At 38.1% G+C, this 19,157-nt stretch overlaps 1 protein-coding gene across 2 annotated transcripts in view; it reads left to right on the top strand.

Annotated features, from left to right (window-relative positions):
- Positions 1-19,157, top strand: part of TBC1D15 (TBC1 domain family member 15) — a 72,580-nt gene that overhangs the window by 5,172 nt on the left and 48,251 nt on the right. The gene's annotated exons all lie outside the window — the stretch shown is intronic.

Here is a 19,157-nt window from a genome sequence, read left to right as displayed (position 1 = left end):
GGCTCCACACTCAGCATGGCGCCAGCTTGGGATTCACTCTCTCCCTCTCTCTCTCTCACATAAATAAAGTGAAAAAAAAAATTGAAAAGAAAATAACTTGAGACCTTTAGGAAATAACCTTTATTTTTGTTAGTTTGTTTTGATGGCATTCTTCGTAGGAATTTATTTTGTAACTTCTATTTGGCCCCTTCTAATTCCTTTTAGATATGCTTATACCCCTGTGAAACCCTTGTGTTTAAGAAACATGAAGAATATTCTTGGTATTTATATATTCCTGGAGACCTTTTCTTTTCCTAGGTATAACATGCTAATACCTTCCTGGTGTAGAATACAAAAGGAGTACTTCTTTTTTTTCTGGCATTCTGTAGCAAACATTTGAGTACCTTTTGTATGCCGAGTTCTTTGGACACAGAATGGTTAAACACAGACTTTATTCTTGACATAACACAGTAGTTAGCAATTTTAACAAGTGACTTCAATTTATGAATTAATAAAAACATGACTTTTTTGGTGCAGGCATTAAACTGCTAGGTCTTTGAGACATGACTGCTGGGATTAAATGAAATATTATAACCTGACTTTTATTTTCACTTCTTGGTGGAAGATTTGAAATCCTTATGAAATCTATTTGCCGTCTCTTAATGTGCAGTAATATAATATATATGTAGTTCTTGGTATAAGAGAAGACATTCACTTAGTCCTCCTTATATCTCCCCAGACTGTTAAATTATTCCTGCCCTCCTGTCTGACGTTGTTTGGCACACTGTTGTTCTTAAGCAAGAATAGTTCTGCCTGCCTGTGAGAATTGTAACATCCTTAATATCTCAATATCTGTATAGCTTCACTCTCAGAACTTCTGTGGTTTGTTACTCATTTTCAAATTTATTTTATTTTTTAAAGATATATTATAATTTTTAAGTTTCAATCCAAGTTAGTTAACATACAGTGGAATAATAATTTTAGGAGTAGAATTTAATGATTCATCACTTACATATAGTACACAGTGGTCATCCCAGCAAGTGTCTTCCTTAATGCCCCTTGCCCCTTTAGCCCTTCCCCCCACCCAGCACCCTGCCAACCGTTAGTTTGTGGTGTGTATTTAAGAGTCTCTTATCGGGGCACGTTGGTGGCTCAGTCTGTTAAGTGTCTGCCTTCAGCTCAGGTCATGATCTCAGTTTGTGGGTTTGAGCCCTGCTTCAGGCTCTGTGCTGGCAGCTCTGAGCCTGAAGCCTGCTTCAGAGTCTGTCTCTGCCCCTCCCCCACTCACATTCTTTCTCTCTCTCTCTCTCTCTCTCTCTCAAAAATAAACAAGCATTAAAAAAATTAAAACGAGGGGCGCCTGGGTGGCTTAGTCGGTTAAGCGTCCGACTTTCGCTTAGGTCATGATCTCACGGTTCGTGGGTTCGAGCCCCGCGTCGGGCTCTGTGCTGCCTGCCAGTTCAGAGCCTGGAGCCTGTTTCAGAGTCTGTGACTGCCTCTCTCTCTGACCCTCCCTTGCTCACGCTGTCTCTCTCTCTCTCTCTCTCCTAGAAATAAATTTAAAAAACATTTAAAAAAAAATTAAAACGAGTCTCTTATGGTTTGTCTCTCTCTGTTTTTATATTCTTTTTGCTCCCCTTCCCTTATGTTCATCTGTTTTATATCATAAATTCCACATATGAGTGAAATCATACTTGCCTTTCTCCAAGTTATTTTGCTTAGCATACTACACTCTAGTTCTGTCCATGTTGCAAATGGCAAGATTTCATTCTTTTTGATTGTTGAGAAGTATTCCATTGTGTGTGTATCTATCTGTGTGTGTGTGTGTCTTCTTTATCCATTCATAAGTCGATGGACATTTGGGCTCTTTCCACACATTGGCTATTGCCAACAGTGCTCCTATAAATATTGGGGTGCATGTGCCCCTTCGAATCAGCACTCTTGTAGCCTCTGGATAAATACCTAGTAGTGCAATTGCTGGTTGTAGGGTAGCTCTATTTTTAATTTTTAGAGGAACCTTCATACTGCTCTCCAGAGTGGCTGCACCAGTTTGCATTCCCACCTGCAGTGCAAAAGAGTTCCCCTTTCTCTGCATCCTCACCAATATCTCTTGTTGCCTGAGTTAATTTTAGCCATTCTGACGGGTGTGAGATGGTATTTCAGTGTGGTTTTGATTTGTATTTCCCTGATGATGAGTGATGTTGAGCATTTTTTCATGTGTCTGTTAGTCATCTAGATGTTTTCTTTGGAAAAGTGTCTATTCATGTCTTTTGCCCATTTCTTCACTGGATGATTTGTTTTTTGGGTGTTGAGTTTGATGAGTTCTTTTTAAAAAAACTTTTTTTAGTGTTTATTTTTGAGAGAGAGAGACAGAACATAAGCAGGGGAGCAGCAGAGAGAGAGGGAGACAAGAATCCGAAGCAGTGTCCAGGCTCTGAGCTGTCAGCACAGCCTGATACTGGGGCTCAAACCCACGAACCATGAGATTGTGACCTGAGTTGAAGTCGGATGCCCAACCGACTGAGCCACTCAGGCGCCCCTGAGTTTGAGGAGTTCTTTATAGATATTAGATACTAATCCTTTATACAGTGTGTCATTTTCAAAGAACTTCTTCCATTCCACTGGTTGCCTTTTAGCTTTGCTGATTGTTTCCTTTGCTGTGTGGAAGCTTTTTATCTTGATGAGGTCCCAGTAGTTCCATTTTTGCTTTTGTTTCCCTTGCCTCTGGGTGACATGTCAAGTAAGAAGTTGCTGCAGCCGAGGACAGAGGTTGTTGCCTTTTTTGTCCTTTAGGACTTTGATGGCTTCCCATCTTGCCTTTAGGTCTTTCATCCATTTTGAGTTTACTTTTGTGTATGGTGCAAGAAAGTGGTCCAGGTTCATTCTTCTGCATGTGGCTGCCCAGTTTTCCCAATAGCATTTGCTGAAGAGACTGTCTCTTTTCCACTGGATATCCTTTCCTGCTTTGTTGAAGATTAGTTGGCCATACATTTTTGAGTCCATTTTTGGGTTCTCTGTTCTGTTCCATTGATCTATGTGTATGTTTTTGTGCCAGTACCATACTGTCTTGATTACAGCTTTGTAATACAGCTTGAAGTCTGGAGTTGTGATGATTCTAGCTTTGGTTTTCTTTTTCAACATTACTTTGGCTATTCAGGGTCTTTTCTGGTTCTATACAGATTTTAGGATTGTTTGTTCTAGTTCTGTGAAGAATGCTGGTATTATTTTGATAGGGATTGCATTGAATGTGTAGATTGCTTTGGGTAGTATCAACTATGGTTTGTTACTCTTAAAACAACTTATGTTCTGCATTTCTTTAGTTCCAAAGTCATTACGGATTAACTAGTCCCAAGTAAAACTCACTTCCTTTTGTATTCCCTATGTCAGTGAATAGCCTCATCCACTCAGTTTGTACTTGACTTCTCTTCATCTTCCACATCTAATCAGTTGTGAAGTTCTGTCAGTCGGTTAAGTGTCTGACTCTTGATTTCAGTTTAGGTCATGATCTCGCAGTTTGTGAGATGAGCCCCATGTTGGGTTCAGTGTGGAGCCTGCTTGTGATTCTCTCTCTCCCTCTCTCTCTCTGCCTCTCCCCTGCTTGCACATCTTTCTCTCTCTCAAAATAAGTATAAACTTAAAAAAAAAAAAGAATGTATGTTATGTATAGTAGGTGTTGGGTTCCCATGTTTGAACAAAGATTTAGGGCAAGAATTTTATCCCTAATAATAAATTTAAAATATCTGGGTTGAATGTTTTCACTTATTTCTAGTTTTGGAAAATAATGATTATGGTAATCATAATACAAATAAAAATCCAATCCCACTTAAATGTAGGAACAGTATAAAATATTACTTGCTGCGATATAGTGCAGCTTACCCTTTTCAGCTTTTTTTAAAGTTGGGAATTAAAACAGTTTTTTTCAATGTTTATTTAGTTTTTGAGAGCTTGAAAGACAGAACATGAACAGGGAGGGGGCAGAGAGAGAGAGGGAGACACAGAATCCAAAGCAGGCTCCAGGCTCTGAGCTGTCAGCACAGAGCCCGATGCAGGGCTCAAACTCAACCCATGAGATCGTGAACTGAGCCAAAGTCGGATGCTTAACTGACTGAGCCACTCAGGTGCCCCCTTTCAGCTTTTTTTATTTTGTTGGGAAGTAGCATGGTCTTGAGTTGGATTGTCCTGAGTACATTTCTTTTTATGTAGAAAGTTGCATTTCTTTACCTGCCTCATTTTTTGCATTTTAATTCTAACTTTTGCTAAATTAGAGGTCAAAAACATTTGTTGTGATCCCTAGAGTTCTTTTAATAAATGTCAATCTGGCATAGTTACTTGGCTAAAGGAAAAAAAATCTGCAGTTTCTGTTGCTATCAGCAGGCCATCGTTATTGGGGGTTTTATAAACATACTTACCTGGTTAGGCATCTTAGCGTATATTTAAGAATAGATGAGAGTCTGGAAGGTATGAAGCAGTTTTATTCGAAATGGACTTTTCTCCTTTCTTTAGTACTTCAATACATTGTTCTCCCCTCCCGTCCCCCTATCCCCCCCAAGAGGGTGGGGAGCATTTAAAAGAATATTCTAGCTTGTGTAAAGATTTTACCTTTTAACATTGCCAGGTACACACAAGCAAGGAACTTTATCTTGTTTATTTGTTCTTCATGATGTCTGGCATATAATAAGTGCCTAATAAAAGTTTCAGTTTGAATCAACTTTTTGTAACTAGCTTAGTACCACAAAGTGGCAAAGTCTTTGTTGATAGTAGTTTGCTCCCTTGCTTACTCTGCAATGAAAAACAGGGTGTGATTTAAAATTTTATTCTTGGGGCGCCTGGGTGGCTTAGTTGGTTAAGCGTCCGACTTTCGCTTAGGTCATGATCTCGCGGTTCGTGGGTTTGAGCCCCGCATCAGGCTCTGTGCTGACTGCCAGTTCAGAGCCTGGAGCCTGTTTCAGAGTCTGTGACTCCCTCTCTCTCTGACCCTGCCCTGCTCATGCTGTCTCTCTGTCTCTCTCTCCTAGAAATAAATAAAAAAATACAAAATAGCCTTTTTTTAATGGCACTATTTTCTACTCTTTTACATATTTACGTTTATATGGGGCTTTACAGTTTAAACAGCAAGGCTTCCGTGTAACTTATTTTTTTTATATTCTGTTGAGGTACAGTTGACAATAAGTTGCAAGTAGAGTGTGTAATTTGATAGTTTATGATGTATGTATACACTGAACTGATCAGCACAGTAAAGATAATGATATTTTTACCGAAGTTTCCTCTTGACCCACAGTAATCTGTCACTACCTTTACCCTGTACACAGGCAACCATTGATCTGCTTTTTGTTACTATGGATTAGCTCACATTTTCTAGAATTTTATGTAAATGGAATTCTATAACTCTGTTTTTGTACTCTGTTTTTAGTTTTCATTCAGCATAATTATTTTAAGATTCATTAATGTTGCGTTAGGTTACTCATTTTTTTAAAGTTTTATTTATTTAAGTGATCTCTGCACCCCATGTGGGGCTTGAACTCACGACCCCAAGATCAGGAGTCAAATGCTTCTCTGACTGAGCCAGCTAGGTGCCCCAGTTTATTCATTTTTATTGCCAAATGGTATCCCACTGTTTAGGCATACCAAGATTTACTCATTAATATACCTGTTGATAGACATTTGGATTATTTTCTACATTTTGCTGTTAAAAAATAGAGCTGCTATGAAAATTGGTATAGTCTTTGTATGAACATACTTTCTGTTTTGTTGGGCAAATACCAAGGAGTAGAGTGGCTGGATCATAATGTTAGTTGCATGCTTAGCATTTTAAGAAACTGGCAAGCTATTTTTCTAAGTAGATATACCATTTTACATGCACACTGTGATGTACAAAAGTTCCAAATGTCAACATTTGGTATGTTTGTCGTTTTAATTATAGCCATTCTAATAGATTTGTAGTATCTCATTATGGTTTCAATTTGTATTTTCCTAATGATTAAGGATGTTGAGCATCTTCTCGTGATTTTATGTCATCTGTATATCTTCTTTGGTAAAGTATCTGTTCAAACCTTTGCTTATTTCATTTTTGAGAGCGAGAGTGAGCATGCACACTTGTGTGGAGCAGAGAGAGAGAGAGGAAGAGCGAGAATCTTGTTATCATGACCTGAGTGGAAATTAAGAGTCACACTCTCACCTGACTGAGCCACCCAGGTTGTCCCTTGCCCATTTTATTTTAAACTGTGCTGTTAATTTTCTTGTTAATGGGTTGTGAGAGTTTTTTGTTTGTTTTTGTTTTTTGCAGGCAAAAGCTTATTAGAGTATTTAGGAAGAAAGAATAGTATGAAAGTCCTCTTTACAGAGAGGGGACATTCAAAAGTAAATGCCCTGTGAGAGTTCTTACCTCGATACAGGCCCTTTATTAGATATGTGATGTGATTTGCAAATGTATTTTCCTTGCCTGAGTCTTGGCTTTTCATTTGGTTGATGGTGTCTTTTATTGTTATTTTTTAAAATTATTATTATTATTTTTTTAATGTCTTTTTATTTTATTTTGAGAGACAGAGACAGAGAGCAAGTGGGGGAAGGACAGAGTGAGAGAGAGACACAGGATCTGAAGCAGGCTCCAGGCTCTGAGCTGTCAGCACAGAGCCCGACACGGGGCTTGAACCCACAAACTGTGAGATCATGACCTGAGCCGAAGTTGGATGCTTAACCTACTGAGCCACCCTGGGGCCCCTTAAAATTATTTTTTAATGTTTATTTATTTTTGAGAGAGAGCGAGCGCAAGTGGGGGAGAGTCAGAGGGAGACAGAGAATCCTAAGCAGGCTCTAGGCTCTGAGCTGTTGGCACAGAGCCTAATGTGGGGCTTGAATTTATGAATTGTGAGATCATGATCTGAGCTGAAGTCGGACATTTACCTGATAGAGCCACCCAGGCACCCCTTGGTAGTGTCTTTTAAAGAGCAGAAGTTTTTGGGGTGCCTGGGTGACTCCATTGGTTAAGTGTCCAACTTTTGATTTCTGCTCAGGTCATGATCTCATGGGTTGTGAGGTGGGACCAAGGGCTCTGCACTCACAGCATAGGGTCTGCTTGGGATTCTCTCTCTCCCTCTCTTTCTGCCCCGTCCCACGTGTGCCTGCTCTCTCTCTCTCTTTCTCTTTCTCTCTCTCTGTCTAAATAATACACACTAAAAAAACCCCAGAAGTTTTCAATTTTGTTGATGTGTGAGTGTTTTTCTTTTATGCTTTTGGTGTCATTTCTAAAAAATGTTTGCTGAACCCAGCGCCGTAAGATTTTCTCCTGTATTTTCTGCCTAAATATTGTCGTTTTAGGTTGTACATTTAAATCTGTGACCCATTTCAATTTAATTTGCATTTGTGGTGTGGTGTATGGATTGAAGTTTATGGTTTTGCGCACTGATTCAAGTTGTTCAAGCACTGTATGTTGAAAAGGCTATTCTTTCTTTGCTGAATTGCTTTTCTACTTGTGTTAAAAATTTACCACATGTGCATGTTTATGTTGATTCCAGAATTCTTTATTCTGGACTGTCAATTTGTTTGTTTCTCTTTACATTAGTACCACATTTTCTTGATTACTGTAGATATATACTGAGTCTTATCGCCAGGTATGTTAGTGCTCCACCATTATTCTGTTGCAAGGCTGATTTGGTTATTCTAGGTCATTTGAATTCCCACATAAATTTTAGAATCTGCTTTTTACTATCTTCAAAAGAGCCTGCTGGGATTTTGATTGGCATTGTAATCAGTCTAGAGGTCAGTTTCAGGGAGAACGGACATCTTAACAATATTGATTCCTCTAAGCCATGAACATGGTGTATTTTGGATTTTAACTTGGGTCTTTTTCCATTTTTCTCAGAAATACTTTTATAATTTTCAGTTTAGAAGTTTTGCACATTTTCTGCTAGATTTATATTTGAATATATGATATTTTTTGAAGTTACTGTAAATGCTGTATTTAAAAACCTTTTTTATTGATATGCATGTGTGTATATAATTGATTTTTGTATATTGGTTTTGAGTCCTGGATCCTTGCTGGGTTTTCACTTAATTTTAGTAGCTTTTATGTAGATTCTACTGATTTTCTACATAGACGACTATGTCATCTGCAAAGAAGTTGTTTTACTTTTTCCTTTCCAACCTAGATGCCTTACCTCAGGTATAATGTTGAACAGAGTGATAAGATTGGACATCTTTATCTTGTTCTTGATCTTAGGAGAAAGCATTTAGTCTTTAAGTATATGATATCAGGTGTAGTGTATCATACATGCTGTTTATCAGACTGAGAAGGGTTCCTTCTATTCTTAAATTTGTTGAGAGTTTTTGTCAGAAATGGGTATTGGGTTTTGTTGAATGCCTTTTAAGATGATCATATGGTTTTTCTTTAAAAATTTTTTCACTATGATGAGTTTACAGGGATTGATTTTTGTGTATTAAACCATGAAGTATTTTCCTTGTTTACATATTGGATTCTGTCAAATTTTGTTTAAAATTTTTGCACCTAAACTCATGAGATATATTGGTCTATTATAGTCTTATTTTCTTGAAAAAATTTTTTTTTTGTAATATTTGCTTTTGAGAGAGAGAGAGAGAAACATCGTGTGATTAGGGCAGGGGCAGATAGAGGGGGAGACACAGAATCTGAAGCAGGCTCCAGGGCTTTGAGCTGTCAGCACAGAGCCCGACGTGGGGCTGAACTCACAAACCATGAGGTCATGACCTGAGCTGAAGTTGGACACTTAACTGACTGAGCCACCCAGGTGCCCCTTGTTTTATTTTCTTGTAATGCTTTAGTCTCTTTTCAGTGCCAGGGTAGTGCTGGCTTCATAGAATGAGATGGGAAGTTACTCCTCATCTTCAGTTTTTTGGAAGAATTTGTGTAAGATTGGAAAAAATGATTTTGGGTCTCTTAAAGTTTTTTAGTTGATTAGAGCACAATATTTGGTATGGGACTGATTTTGCCCTACTGCTGAGGCAAGGCTGCTCTGAGTACTTTACCCAGTGCCTGTGAATTATGAGGTTTCCCACTTGGAAGAATACCACGTGAGCCTGCATTTTGTTTCTGCTGATAATTTCCTGTGGCCTTTCCTCCTAGCCTTTGATAATTTACGGATACACCTGCACTTGACCAGCACTCTACTGACTACTCAGCGAGAGACCTCTACAGATCTCTTGAGTTCTCTGTGCACTTCTCTTTTCTCTGGTCCTCTGTCCCATGAACTCTGACTTGGCTTCTCCCAATTCCCATCTCTGTGTCCTCAACTCCAGGAGACCACTAGGCTTAAGCTGGGTTTTCTCTCCCTTTGCTAGCTAGAAACTCTCTCAACACAGTAAGCTGGGGCAGTTGTATGGCCTACCTTATTTGTTTCCTTTGAATAGTCATTGTCCTTCATTACCTGATTAAACACACACACACACACACACACACACACACAGAGTTTCATAGATTTGGCCTGCTTACTTGCTTGGCTTTCCTTCTTTTCAGTTTTTGTTTTCTGGTGTGAGGGTAAATCCAGTCTGTCACTCCCTCTTGGCTGGAAGTATAGGTATTATAGGGGATTTTCCCCTCCATTTTTGATGGGGATTAATACCTGTTTCTGTTATACATCTTGTTTCTTCTCAAGCTCATGCTGAATGTTTTCCAGATTTGTTTCCTTGGTAGTTATGAACTCCTGAGCTGGTCTTTTTCTTCCAGAGTTTTTCTAATAACTGTTTTATTCTTGTTGGTCTATGTTGGTGTTTTCTGTCCAGTATCTTCTGAGAGGTGACATGGTGAACAAGACCTTCAAGAATTTTATCAGATGCTGATTATTTAGAGAATGCCGGTAGATATTTGGGTAGCTGAAGGTCATCTTCACCTCTATAGAGTGGGCTTATGTCAGTTTGTAATTTATATTAAAGTATCTTTTTCCCCCATTTCATTGGTAGTCTATCTATACTCTATAACCATAGCATTCTTTTCCCTCCTTCGCTTCCTTTTATTTTGCAGGTACACTTAATGATAGGTGGTGCTAATCCCTTAGATCTTCTGCTTGATGTGTCCTTCCCTTTCGTTTTCTCAGGGTAGGTCCTTTCATTGTTGAGGTCATGTCCTGGTTTCCATCTGACAATATTCCTCCACTACCTTTGAGATTTGATTTAAATTCTTTTTAAAACTGCATATTTTGAATTTATTACCAGTAGTTTTTAGCATTTTGGTTGTAACACAAAACCTAATACAGAAAAATGACACCTTTATAACTTCATAAGGCAAACACTACTTTAGTCAAGAAGTAAACCTTTTTGCAGCCACTCCAGAAGACCTTCCATGTACCCTATTCTCCTAAGTAACCACTGTCCTTTAAAAAAAAAATATATATATATATATATATGTATATATTTTAGAGAGAGCGAGAGAGCATGTGTGCAAGCTGGGGAGAGGGGCAGAAGCGGGGGGAGAGAGAAAATATCCCAGACAGGCTCCATGTTCAGCATGAAGCCTGAGGTGGGCTCAATCCATGACCCTGGGATCATGACCTGAGCCGAAATTAAGAGTAGGATGCTCAACTGACTGAGCTACCCAAGGGCCCCATTCTAACTTTTATAGTACTTATTTTCTTGCATTTCTTTATTGTTGGTAGGACTTTTTAAAGTGTATATATTTATTTTGAGAGAGACAGAGACAACACAAGTGAGGGATGGGCAGGGAGAAAGGGAGAGAGAGAACCCACAAACTCTGAGAGCATGACCCGAGTTGAAACCAAGAGTCAGTTGCTAAACCTTAAGACTAGGCACCCCTTAACATTTTTTTATGGTTTATTTTTGAGAGAGAGAGAGAGAGCAAGCGAGCACAAGTGGGGGAGGAGCAGAGAGAGAGAGGGAGACACAGAATCTGAGGCAGCCTTTAGGCTCCAAGCCGTTAGCACAGAGCTAGACATGGGCCTGAACTCAACAAACTGCGAGATTATGACCTGAGCCATTTTCGGATGCTTAACTGACTGAGCCACCCAAGCACCCCCAGTTTTGTTTTTTCTTGCATTTGTCTTTTATGATATATGATCTTTATTTTTCTTTAGGTAATTTGTTTATTCTCTTCATATTTCAATTTAAATTCCTCATCAAGCACAGTATTTCTTGATTTCGAGAGGTTGAGCCATATAGGAATCATAGTTCCAAAACCAAAACTACCCCAAACCACCCACATCTTGATTTTGACAGCTGTATCTCCTGTTGTGTACAGTTTTTATACTTAGCTTTCTCTGCCAAATGAACTGGAAGATGAAGTGGAAACACCATTTGAATCTTCATTAGAGATTATTCCAGGTGTGTTTTTGCCATATAATTTGTTCCATTGTAGAATATCACAAATCAGTAAATTATTAGGCTTGGAGAATCTGACATAGACTTTTAATAATATCTCAGATATATGTGCTAGAGAAATGATTAGGCTGTTATATTTTTACATTTGGTGCCTCTGTGTCCCTAGGGTAGCCATCAGGGGATGTCTTTACTGCCTATAGATCGTATTCCTATGGGGTGCTTGGTGTGGATAACTCAGAGTCTGGTTTCTCAGTGAAAGGAGTCTCAAACATGTTGTGCATCTTTAGTAGTACAGACTTTTGTTTCAGTCTTTTGTCTTTTTTTTTTTTTTTTTAACATTTATTCATTTTTGAGAGAGACAGAGCATGAGCAGAGGAGGGGCAGAGAGAGGGCGACACAGAATCTGAGGCAGGCTCCAGGCTCTGAGCTGTCAGCACAGAGCCCAATGCAGGGTTTGAACTCATGAACTGTGAGATCACGACCTGAGCAGAAGTCAGATGCTTACAGGCGCCCCTGTCTTAGTGTTTTCTTCTCCTGGTTTTCCATTTGCCAGCTTCTTTACATTAGTTTTCATTGACCTTTACTTCAGTAGAATATAATTTTTTCTTGTTTTTCTTTCTGACACTTTTTTCTTGTTATGCTTATGAACTCTTTATCTTCTCTCAAATCTTAGGTAGTAGAAAGAAAGAGAGGCATTGCTGATGCCCTTTCTTTGCTTCCTGTAGCACAGAGGACCAACTCCTGTTCACAGTACTGGTAATTGGTGACTACTTTGGATTGGAATATGAGCATATAGTATATTGGAATAATTTTGCCAGTTTCTGTATATACTGAATCTTATGTTGATTGTCTTTTTCATTGTGTACCTTTGGACACATAAAACTTTTCAGAGTAGATCTCTGAATCTCAACCCCAAACTAGTGGAAGAACCTTGGTCAAATCACTTAATTTCCTTGCATTTTTCCTGTTACACAGTGCGAATGATAACACATACCTAATTGTGTTATGAGGATCAAACTGATACTGTAGAAATGCTGTATAAAGTAATGCATAATAGAAATGCTACATGTTGATAATAATAGCATTTTAACCTTTCCTTTTTATTTTCATTAGAGATATCAACAAAACCAGAGTAAAGAAATTGAAAACCTGTTTTACTAAATGTATTACCTCACATAAAATTCCTAATATCATAATTATTCCCTATAGCAGAATAATATTTTATATGAAACAAGCTTGGAGATAGCTTTTCAAATACTAATTATTACCATTGATGAAGATAGGATGCAGAATGTCCTATGGCAGAAAGATATTCATCAGGAATCAATTCACTTATAGAGTCTAATGAAGAAGAAATACCATTTTAATGCTATTATATACGATCAAAATTTTAATTGGACTTCTGTTTTTGTGTTTTGAGCTATTGTAGGTAGTAGATACTTGTAGAGTTGTATTTTATTAATAAGCTCATGTACCTAGAAACTGGAGTAATGAACAAACATATTCTGTAAATTAAAAAAAAAAAAAAGTAAAATCATTCCTTCAAAAATGGAGTGAAGACTTTAAGAGTAAAATGCATGATTCTGGGCACATGGGTGGCTCTGTCATTTGAGCTTCTGACTTTGGCTCAGGTCACGATCTCACGGGTCACAAAATCTAACCCTGTGTTGGGCTCTGTGCTGACAGCTCAGAGCCTGGAGCCTGCTTCAGATTCTTTGTCTCCCTCTCTCTTTGTATCTCCCCCTGCTCACGCTCTCTCTCTCCCTCAAAAAACAAATATTAAATAAGTAAAATGCATGATTCAAACCAAGATGACTACAAGTTTCCTGTGTGTAATATTTAGGAGTTCAGATGGGAAAGAAACCAAGAGTTTTTGTTTAAAGGCCCAGTTGTTCGTTAGCTGCTACATTGATTTCTAAATGAAAGACATGGCAATGAGAAAGAATGAAATCTGGCCATGTGTAGCAGCATGGATGGAACTTGAGGGTGTTATGCTGAGCGAAATAAGTCAGGCAGAGAAGGACAGATACCATACGTTTGCACACATAGGAGGATTAGGAGGAACCTAACGGCACCATGGGGGAGAAGAAGGGGAAAAATAGTGGGGGAGAGGGAGGGAGGCAAACCGTGAGAGACTCTTGAATGCTGAGAACAAACTGAGGGCAGACGGGGTCGGGGGAGCGGGAAGGGGGTGATGGGCATGGAGGAGGGCACTTGTGGGGATGAGCACTGGGTGTTATATATGGAAACCAACTTGACAATAAACTATTAAATAGTTTTTAGGCCTAAGCAGCAGCATTTTCTACATCTAAGCAATTTCAGAAACTTCTTTCCTTTAGGGAAACCATGTGGAATTTTTCTGGTAGTTTCTTGAGGCAGTAAAGTTGAGATTTAATGGATTAAGGTGTTAGGAAATCTGAAACCCACTCTTTCCTATGGTCTTGAGTAGTCAACTGAATAGCTTTGTGTCTCAGTTTATTCTTCTGTAAAATGGAGACGGAAATAAGGTCTATTTCTGACACATTCATTTTGGCTTTGAGAATCAAAAGAGATCACAGTGCTTTGAAAATGAAAGTGAATCGTTTGGGTTCCTGGGTGGCTCAGTTTGATAAGTGTCCAACTTCAGCTCAGGTCATGACCTCATAGCTCGTGACAGCTCAGATCCTGGAGCCTGCTTCGGATTCTGTGCCTCCCTCTCTGCCCCTCTCTCACTTGCGTGCTCTCTCTCTCTCAAAAATATTAATTTTTTTCCAGAAAAAATAGTTAAAACTATTATCATTAAGGAGTCCCTGGGTGGTTCAGTTGGCTAAGTGACTGACTTCGCCTCAGGTCACGATCCTCACAGTTTGTGAGTTTGAGCCCTGCATCAGGCTCTGTGGGGACAGCTCAGAGCCTGGAAACTGCTTCTGGTTCTGTGTCTCTCTCTCTTCCCCTGCCCCAGCTTGCAGTCCGCCTCTCTCTCTCTCTGAAAAATATATAAACATTAAAAAAAATTTAAAATTGTTATTAAGTTAATATTTGAAGTAAATTACAAAATGATGCAGCTAGATTTTTTTTTTTTTTTTGTCCTTTTAATTCTTACAAGACTTCATAAAGGTTAGGAGCTCAGTAAGGTAAGTTTATTCATTTCATTCTATTTCTGGCAGAGTTAGTAATTTGTATTGGTTAACACTACAGCCTTCAAATTAGAAAGCTGAACATGACTGCTTTCTAAAGATAGTACAAGTGTGAGTTTGGATTTGTGAATATTTGGACATGTAATTTGTCTCTCAAAAAGTGCTAAAGAGTTAAGGAACACAGAACACGGAATGAGTGCAGCTTGGACTTTTTCGTAAGGTGCCTAGTATTTTAACACTTTTTAGGTATTTTGCCAGCTAAGTTACTTAGATACTAGTTACTTAGTATCACAGAATCTTAGATTATGTTGTTAATGATACCAAGCTTTACTGGGCAAATAACTGTCCCTTTTTCTACTATGAGAACTATGTAGCTGTTGATTCATTAGCTGAGTCTTAGGTGAAAGTATGCTAACATGTAGTTTTGGGATATGTCCTTGATCTATTTGTCACAAAAACTCGAAATTTTAAGGGATTTTTTTCCCCCTCTTAACCTTTTTCTACTTTCATTTTGTGGCCTCAGATACAATTATCTAGTTTAACCTCCTGTTTTAAAAATTGATAAGCTGAAGTCTGGAAAGGTTACAGCTTATACTTCTGGAATTCCCTTTTTCTACCTTACTCATTAAAATTATTTTTTTTTTATTACTGAAGCAATGTGTAACTATATTTTAACATCAAAATATTCAAGTCAGCTAGAGGCATTAACATACACAGTTACAGTTCTGTTTCAGCATTTCCACATCCCATTCTCTTTCACAAGTAACCTCTGTTCATAGCTTTAAGTGTATCTTTCCAGAACTTGTTATGTGTATTAGAGATTTAGAGAAACTTAAAAAAAAATGCAGATGTCGTATACTATATATAATTGGCAGTTTTTCTGTGTCTTTCTGTTCATTTAATGTACCATATTCTTTCTTAACCGCTGCATAGTATTCCCTGTAGAATGAATATGCCAAGATATATTTGATCATTTCCCTCTTTGTGGGATATTTAGATTCATAACTTCCTTATTTCCTCCTTCCCTCACCTCCCCTGATGTCAGGAATAATACTGTGAATAGTCTTAAACATATTTTTTATGCACATTTGTGAATAAATCTGTGTACTTTGAAAGTTTTTATTTTTATCCAAAGAATACAGAATTGTCTCCCACCACTCCTCAACTCATACTGTCCCCAGTCTTTGCCTTCTGCTTAATGCTGGTCTGGTGCTTAACAGCTATTTCATTGCAAGCTGTCTGGGTTTTTGAAATTAGAATTTCTCCATGATCTTGATTACTAAACTAAAAGGACTCTTTTCCTAATACACAAATTCATATCACAAGTGACTAACACCACAGGACAGGCAGTAAAAGTAATGTGGTGCTTTAAAATGTAGTAGTAAGAACAGAGTTCCGGTGTTAGACTGCCAGGATTTTAATTTCCACACTACTCCTTAACTATCCCTTAGTATTTGTGTAATCAACCTTAGGCAGGTTATTTAACCTCTTTTTCAGTTTTCTCATTAACACAAATGGGCTTCTCATTCTAATGATGTAGTAGGATACAGTTATAGAGCGTGAGGTCTAGAGTTGTGGGGATTAAGCTATAATATGCAGAGATCCTGGTGCATAAGTGTTCCATAAATGTTAGCTAAAAACAACAGGATGCATTCCCATTTATATTTTTTTAAGTTTGTTTATTTTTGAGAGAGAGAGTGCGCATGTGTGGGGCAGAGAGAGAGCGGGTGGGGGTGGGGTACGGAATAGAGGATCCCAGCGGGCTCTGCACCAACAGCAGCAAGCCCCATATGGGGCTTGAACTCATGAATTGTGAGAGCATCGCCTGAGTCACCTGACTGAGTCACCCAGATGCCCCGTACCCATTTACATTTGTAACTAGTGTGTGATGATGCTTGTCTTGCATTGTTAGTCCACATGCTATTCTGAATAGTGATGTGGTTATATTAATAAAAGTTCTACATAAGTATAAAATGTCCATAGTACCCAAAGCAGTCTATAGATTTGATGTAATCCCAATCAAAATATCAACAGTATTTTTCACAGAACTAGAATAAGTAATCATAAAATTCATATGGAACCATAAAAGATCCCAAATAGCCAAAGCATTCTTGAAAAAGAACAAAACTTAAGGTATCACAGTCTCAGATTTCAAGATATACCACAAAACTGTTATAATCAAAACAGTTTGGTACTGGCACAAAGACACACAGATCGGTGGAACAGAACAGAAAGCCTGGAAATAAATCTATGATTAGATGTTCAGTTAATCTTCAACAGAGGAAGCAAAGTTATGTGATGGGAAAAATCACTTTATTCAACAAGTGATGCTGTGAAAACTGGAGAGCTACACGTACAAGAACGAAACTGGAATACTTCTTTTACCATGGATTGAAGACCTAAATATGAGACCTGAAACCATACAAACCCTAGAAGAAAGCATAGGCAGTGATTTCTTTAAATTCGGATGAACATCTTTCTAGATACGTCTCGTAAAGTAAGGGAAACAAAAGCAAAAATAAACTGTTGGGATCACATCAAAATATAAAACTTCTGCACAACAAAGGAAACCATCAACAAAACAAGAAACCCTCTGAATGGGAGAACATACCTGCAAATGATATATCTGAGAAGGGATTAGTTTTCAAAATATATAAAGAACTTATGCAACCCAACACCAAAAAACCCCGAAATAATCCAGTTACATTGGCAGAAGACATGAACAAACATTCTCTAAAGAAGATATATAGGTCGCTAGCAGACACATGAAAAGGTGCTCAATGTCACTTATAATCCTGGAAATGTAAGTCAAAATCACAGTGAGATACCACCTCACACACTTATCACAATGGCTAAAATTAAAAACACAAGAAACAACAAGTGTTGGTGAGGCTATGGAGAAAAAGGAACCCTCATGCCCTGTTGGTGGGAATGCCAGCTAGTGTAGCCACTGTGGAAAACAATATGGAGATTCCGCAAAAATTTAAAAATAGGGGCACCTGGGTGGCTTAGTTAAGCATCTGACTTTCGCTTGGGTCATGATCTCGTGGTTCGTGGCGCGTCGGGCTCTGTGCTGACTGCCAGCTCAGCGCCTGGAGCCTGTTTCAGTCTGTGACTCCCTCTCTCTCTGACCCTCACCTGCTCACGCTGTCTCTCTCTCTCTCTCTCTCCTAGAAATAAAAAAAAAATAAATTAAAAAAAATTTAAAAATAGAATTACCGTATGATCCAGTAATTCCACTACTGAGTATTTACCCAAAGAATATGAAAACGCTAATTTGAAAAGGTATATATGCACCCCTATGTTTATTGCAGCATTATTTACAATAATCAAAATACAAAAGCAGCCCAAGTATTCATCGATAGATGAATGGATGAAGATGATGAGGTATACACCCCTCCCCACACACAATGGAATATTACTCAGCCATAAAAAAATGAAGTCTTGCCATTTGCAACAAGGATGGATCTAGAGAGTATAATGCTAAGTGAAATAAGTCAGAGAAAGACAAATACCATATGATTTCATTCATGGGGAATTTAAGAAACAAATGGACAAAGGAAACAAGACTCTTAAATGTAGAGAACAACCTGGTGGCCATCAGAGGGCAAGTGATTGGGGGAGAGGTGAGATAGGTGAAAGAGATTGAGTACACTTACCATGATGAGTACCGAGTATGTATGGAATTGTTTTTTATTATTTTTTTAATTTTTTAAAAAATTTATTTCTGAGAGAGAGAGAGAGAGCGTGAGCAGGGGAGGGTCAGAGAGAGAGGGAGGCACAGAATCTGAAACAGGCTCCAGGCTCTGGGCTACCTGTCAGCACGGAGCCTGACGCGGGGCTCAAACCCACGAACTGGGAGATCGTGACCTGAGCTGAAGTCGGACGCTTAACCAACTGAGCCACCCAGGTGGCCCTGGAATTGTTGAATCACTATATTGTACACCTGAAACTAGTATAACTATGTTAATTATATTGGAATTAAAGAAAATGTCTACATAAATGGAAACTGCACTCTGTTCTAAACTTATATATGTCAAAAGTATTTAGGTCCAGAAGTGATTGTTTTATTTTTCTTTTACTTATTTTCATAATGAAAAAAATTTTTAATGGTTTAAAATGGGTTGCAGGAATGGAAGCTTAGTTTATAACCTTATGCTTTTAAAAAAAATAAGGCTTAACTTTGCATGGTTCAGTTTATTCAGGAATTCAGTTTCCTTTCAGGGTCCCTTTAGGGACCATGTTTTAGTCATATTTATGTGACTATAGTCTTTTACATATTCAGTAAATATTTGTGTGCTTTAACTACTTTAATCATTCCTAGAAGGTCTTCGTCATTACTCTTTGAAATTCCCATATTATTCCCTGAATTTCTGTGCCACTTTGCTACAAAAACACACTGAAATGATCTTAGAGTAAAACGTGCTATTCTAGGAAGTTAGAAAGCAATGACTCCTATTGCATTTCATCTGTTCTTATTCTTGAGTATTTTCAGATCCTTTTTCATTTTGAACCCAATATCTTGCTTAATGTTTGTTAAAAATATATTTTAAGTGGAATCCGCTTGAAAGGCATAACAATTAGTGGGACATCTTTGTTTATGGAGAAGATCAAGATTGTGATTATCACTAAATCAACAAACTTCCATTCATAACAAAGCAAACTTCCTTCCAGTTTATCTTAGTGTGAAGTGCTCTTAAGCCTGAATGGTATTTTTTAAATATATGTAATAATCAGAAATATGGTTTAGGCATTATAGGACAG

This window comes from Crocuta crocuta, unplaced genomic scaffold (assembly GCF_008692635.1).
Source record: "Crocuta crocuta isolate KB4526 unplaced genomic scaffold, BGI_CrCroc_1.0 scaffold97, whole genome shotgun sequence".
In the NCBI taxonomy this organism is placed as follows: domain Eukaryota; kingdom Metazoa; phylum Chordata; class Mammalia; order Carnivora; family Hyaenidae; genus Crocuta; species Crocuta crocuta.
The sequence above is the reverse complement of the archived record's forward strand: the minus strand, read 5'-3'. Positions and strand labels throughout refer to the sequence as shown.